Genomic DNA, 6,000 nt, shown 5'->3' on the forward strand with positions numbered 1-6,000 from the left:
GTATTGATTCATAGCCCCAGGGCCAGGTTTATTTATTTATTTATATGTACCTATAGTGTTAGAAGAAAGTGCTTAGATGCTTTTGAGTGATGTGTCTTTCAAAAGTTTGAGAGGGTTTTAAATGTGGCAACTCCAGAATAGCTTAATCTAAGACATTGAAGCAGCAGATAGACACTGATGAAAACCAAACCAAACCAACCAACCAAACAAAAACCTCCGGAGAGACTGGGAACAAAAGGACGACTTGAACTTGTTGGAAACGTAGCCTCTCATCACCCCATTTCCACTGACTTGCGAGATAACTTTGGCCGAGTCCCAACAGGCCCCAGACACCCAGGAAAGCCCTAAAGCTTTTGATACAACTTCTCCAGACAGTATTTTCAATTCAGATTCTGGCGGCCCAAGCAAAAATGTCAATGTTCTCCTTAAAGGGAACCTAGCAAATCTCTAGTTGAGATTTTTGGCTCAGCTTTTCTCTGAACTACGCAACTGGGGCAATACCCATGACCACTCCTTTCCCCCAGTCACCTTTCTCCTGTCTGAATTAGGAAATCCAGTCTGATGAGCCTGGGAAGAAAATGATCTATAATGATATGGTTCATTGTGATGTATGTTATGTACACACACACACACACGCGTGCACACTATGTGTGTGTGTGTGTGTGTGTATAAAATAAAAAAAAAGTTAACTCCATATAAGCCAAGGTCCCCAATTCTTGCTTTTGTCAAAGGAGGGACATTTAGACAGATCCTGCCAGGAACCCTCCCCCACGTCACCTGGTTGCTAAGTGCATTCCTTTGTTCTTGATTTTAATGAGGGGGGGGCGGGTGGAGGACTGCAGTGGACTGTAGGTCCTAGCATCTTTGGCAGTCAGGCTTGCTACAGAGCCCTGAGACCTGAGGTCCCCTGGGCCACTGGCCTCAGCTCTGTAAAAGATAAGCCTTCTCTCTTCGCCTACCTGGGGATGCTCTGCAAAGCACTTCATCCATCATTTCCCTACCAGGACTGGCAGCCAGACATCAGACAGACCTCAATTCTGCCCAGGGTTCCTGACTCAGAGCATCTTCTATCTGTTTGCCTCCTGAGCTCCTGGGCCCCCTCTCTGCCACCACTAAGCCCTCCTTACCCAGCAGCAAACAATCAGTTGCTCTCTGCTGCCCCTCCTCCCCCCAGCCCCGCTGGCTGCCAATCAGCCCGGCAGCAGGGGGTGGAAGGAAGTTCCACTCCCCGCTGAACCGCCGCTGAGGTGCTCAAATGACTGAGTGGGGCTGACGATGGCCTCGCAGGCCGGGGCCCGCATTTGCCATCCTGGAGGGGCGCAGACCTGGACGTGATTGGCTGGGTCGTTGCGGGGCGGGGGGCGGGGGCAGGAGGCGGGGACCTGCAGAGCAAAGGGGCCGCTCCTGCGATGGAAGGGTTCTGGGAAGGGAGACCAAGAAGTCAGCAGCGAAGGGCCTAGAGCTGGAGGAGGCAAGGAAGGAAAGGAGGGACAAGGAGAGAGGCAGGGCCCGGGGGGGCACCTGAGAAGAGGCTAGAAAATCAAGAAGGTGGGGGAGAGAAGAGTGGAGGGGGGCGGGGGGAGCACATGCGCAGGGCTGGGTGGGGGAGAAAAACAGTCCTGGCGGGTCTGGGAAATGGTGTGAGTCCGGGCCCCAAGGAAGGAGTTAAATGGTAAAGAGACAGGGAAAGTCGCTCTGATTATTCAGATTTGTTGTACTTATTGATAATGTATTTCATTTCTTCTGCGGGGGGGGGGGGATATGATTCAGCACAAATTTGATGTAAATTTATGGAAATGTAAATGCGGAGAGGCTGCAGGCCCAATCTGCCAGCGGGTTGGCTGCGTGGCCCTCAGCACAGGGGAGGTTAGCTCTCTGGACTTGGGGATCCGAAAATAGAAATGGCTGACTTGGGGGCCACTGGCCTCTCCTGCAGGCCAAGAGAGGGACTGACCCTGCCGCTCTGCCAGGGTTATTTAAAAAAAAAAAAAAAAAAAAAAGTCTTATGATTGTCTAAAATAGGATCACCTACATTGTCCTCTGGTCTAATTTTCTCATAGAGTGGGGGGACAGTTTTTACCCAGTAGAGACAGGCGGGCTTATTTTAGTGAAAAGGAACACCAAAAGAAGAGAACTAACCTTATCTAGAAACTACTCTGTGTACAGAATTCACTAGCAAAGTGACAACAGTGTTGTTTTCTCCCTTCTGCGCTATGAAAAAGTAATGGGACTTGGGGGAGGGAAGAAAACACAAAGAAAACAATTTGATAGGGTGAAAAGGTGGCATTCCATATAAATGGCTGAAGCTGGTAAAATATTTATTGTCCATTAGGCTGTCCTTCAGAACCCTGGATGTTGATTTTTATCTTCCCCCTTCCTACGGGGTCACGACATTTATCTAATGATGTGCCTCTCCCTGTTGGGAGCAGCCTGTCCATGACCGTGACTGCAAAGTGAACCCTTCACAGTGTTCTGAGAATAGCTTCTTTGAGCCCAGCCTTCCTCTGCAAATTGCAACCATAGTGAGACCAGAGATTCAAGACCCCAGGATGCAAGGTCGACCCAAAGGGTTTTACTGCCCCTTCATTCCCAGCAGAGGCGAATGGTACCACCACTGCTTTTCCACCAAAGCTGTGATTCCTTTCAGTGTCCAAAGGGTCGAGGTGCTGTGGCTCCCCCGGTGGGGGGCAGACGAAGAGGCATTTGCCTGCAGTCCGTGGCCACAGTCTGGGGGTCTACTTGAGCAAATGTTTCAGAGAATGGCAGTGATCTGCTTGCTTTCATTACATCTGTGGGGCAGAAACTGTCAGGCCTTGGTGACACCGATTACAATGCTTTGACCTCATTCAGTCACCAAAGGGCAGATTTCTCTTTGTTCTCTAGCAGAAACACAACTTGGCAAATAAACATGATTTCGAAAGAGAGACTGTCAACAAGGGTATTTATGAGTGTACCATGTCCCTGCTGTTCTACTGAGTAGCTTAGCTTTGGGGGAAAAGCCTCCCATTTGCCTACCTGTGATACAACAGCTGCCATTGATGAGCCCTATTTGTTCCTGTGAGGCAGAAAAAACAACCTTTTTTTTAAAGATTTTATTTATTTGTTTACTTGAGAGATAGAGAGCAAGTGAGCAAGAGAGAGAGAGCACAAGAGCAGGGTGAGGGGCTGAGAGAGAAGCAGACTCCCTGCTAAGCAGGGAGCCAGATGCGGGACTGGATCCCAGGGCCCAGACGTTTAACTGACTGAGTGGAAGGCAGATGCTTAACCATCTAAGCCACGCAGGTGCCCAGAAAAACAATCTTAAGACAATATAAGAGCTCTTAGGAGGGTCTTCTGATAACCAGGTCAAGATGCTGTCTTCTGTCCTCGAGGCTCTTAGTCTAGTGGCCAAGTTCCCCCAAGCAGCTGAACACTGCAGAAACATGGAGAATTATTCCAGAATCGGCCTCTATGGCTTTCTATCATTGTCACATAGTCACCCTTCCCAGGAACTGGGAATGAATCATGAGAACTAGATCCATTTGGTACACTTAAAAATGGTTAATACAGCAAATTTTATGTTCTATATATCCTACCATAATAAAAATAAGTAAAAACAGAAACAAAAAACTTTTGAAAAAAATTAAAAATGCACAAGAAAGAAAAACCAGGTGCAATTAGAAAGCTGTGAGAGGACAGAATTAAAGACCACAAAGACCCAGAAAACATAAGTTGGCGAGTTTACTCACCACACCCCAGATCATTTGAAAAAAGAAGCAATGACTCCTTTCCAAGGTGAAGGAAGTAATAGTTGGACAAAGCTTGAGAAAGGGAGCAGTGGGTTGGAGCAGTGAGTATGGGAGCTGGGGCACCTTCACAACCCCGTGATTTGGTGTTTCCTCATCTATACCATGAGCTGGTGGAGCCAGATGACCTTGAGGGTCTGCAGCTCTAGGAAATTGAGCAGAATTTTACATTTGGGTGGAGCTCTATACGAATGGTTAGTGCAGGTGCTGTTAACCACCATCCAAGAAAGATTACAGCACCGTAAAGAGTTAGAAGTATGAGGAATCCTGGAGATCTGGACTCCTTAGGGAAGAAACAGAGGCCCAAAGTGATGAAGTACCATGCCCAAGGTCTCAGAGCCTGTTAGGGACAGAGCTGTGGCCAGAGCCCAGCTTCTGATTCCCATGCTCTGGCCTCTTTCCAGTGCTTTGAAGTTGAGAATATTTGAAGTTCCCAAAGAGCAGAATTCTGGTCACCCATTGCTATGCAACAAACTCCCTCAAACCTAGTGGCTCCAACATTGACTTATTATTATCTTCTGGGGTTTTGTGGGTTGGTTGGGCTCAGCTGGGTCGTTCTCATGTGGAGTCCCTCCCCTGTGGAGGCCAGACAGAGACTGGGCCTTGTGGTTCTCTGAAGGCTCAGCTGGACCGGATGTCCAAGACAGCGCATTAACATGGCTGGCAGTTGAGGCTGGCAGGCGTGCTGCCTGCTGGCTGGGAACTCAGCCAAAGCTGGCGATTAGAACACCTACTCCTGTCTCGCCATGTTGGGATTTTTACTACATGGCTTCCAGAAGGAGCTTCTCAAGAGCAAGTGTTTCAAGGAAGTGGAAGTGTGTCTTAGTTCATTCAGGAGGCTGTAACAAAATCCCATAAACTGAATAGCTTAAAAACCACAGACATTTATTTCTCACGGTTCTGGAAGCTGGGAAGTCCAAGATCATGGTGCAGACAGATTCAGTGTCAGGTGAGGGCCAGTTCCTTGATGGCCATCTTGTCACTATGATCTAAGACAGTGGAAAGGGTCAGTTGAGTCTTTGGGGTCTCCTATAAGAACATTAATCCCAGTCACTAGAGCAGAGAATTTGTGGTCTAATCACCTCCCAAAGGCCCCACCTGCTAATACCATCAGCTTGGGAGTAAAATTGTGAACATTGAGGAGACACAAACATTCAGACCACAGCAAAGCGGAAGCTGCCAGTCCTGTAAAAAATCAGCCCTGGAACTGGCATGGAATCACTTCCACTACAAGCTTTTGGTCAAAGTAGTCACAAGTCAGCCCAATTTCAAGAGGGTAGGGTCATTGATGCCAGCTCTGGATAAGGATGGGATGGAGCCATCAATGTGCACATAGGGACAGATGGATTCCAAAGAATTCCATCTTTGGAAACACCTCGAACACAGCAGCAGTTCTGATTTTTATCATGATCCTTTGATGCCCTCTTTGAAAAAAGCAACACGGGACACATATTAACCAAGCTTGACTTTGTTCTTTTTATCTTAATGCACAAAAAATCAATGGAGTTCTGGCCTCAATACAAATTTTTTGTTTCGTTTTGTTTTAGATGCTATCAGTTCAGGAATCACTCAAGTCAAACCATGGCATAGAGGAGTCCCTAAAGAAATACCCCAATGGGGGCACCTGGGTGGCTCAGTGGGTTAAAGCCTCTGCCTTCAGCTCAGGTCATGATCTCAGGGTCTTGGGATTGAGCGCTGCATCGGGCTCTCTGCTCGGCGGGGAGCCTGCTTCCTCCTCTATCTATGCCTGCCTCTCTGCCTACTTGTGATCTCTCTCTCTGTGTCAAATAAATAAATAAAATATTAAAAAAAAAAAAAAAGAAATACCCAAATGATGAGGTATTAGTACAGGCTGTGTGGAAAGGAAGGTGGAACCCATAGTGACAGGCACTGAAATATTGAAAGACTCAATCTCCTTTCATTATGAAGATCAGGGAAGTATAAAAGAATAAAAATATATTCCTTGAGGACAGGGGTTGGGTCATATTCATCTTCGGATCCCTAGTACCCGGAGAGTACACAGCCCATAGCAGGTGCTTAATAAATGTTCTATTAGTTCTATTTAAATACCTTCTTACTCAATAATGATGTAAACATGGGGTGCCTGGGTGGCTCCATTGGTTAAATGTACAACTCTTGATTTTGGCTCCGGTCATGATCTCAGGGTCACAAGATTGAGCCCTGCATTGGGCTCTATACTCAGCAGGGAATCTGC

This window comes from Lutra lutra, chromosome 2 (assembly GCF_902655055.1).
Source record: "Lutra lutra chromosome 2, mLutLut1.2, whole genome shotgun sequence".
In the NCBI taxonomy this organism is placed as follows: Eukaryota; Metazoa; Chordata; class Mammalia; order Carnivora; family Mustelidae; genus Lutra; species Lutra lutra.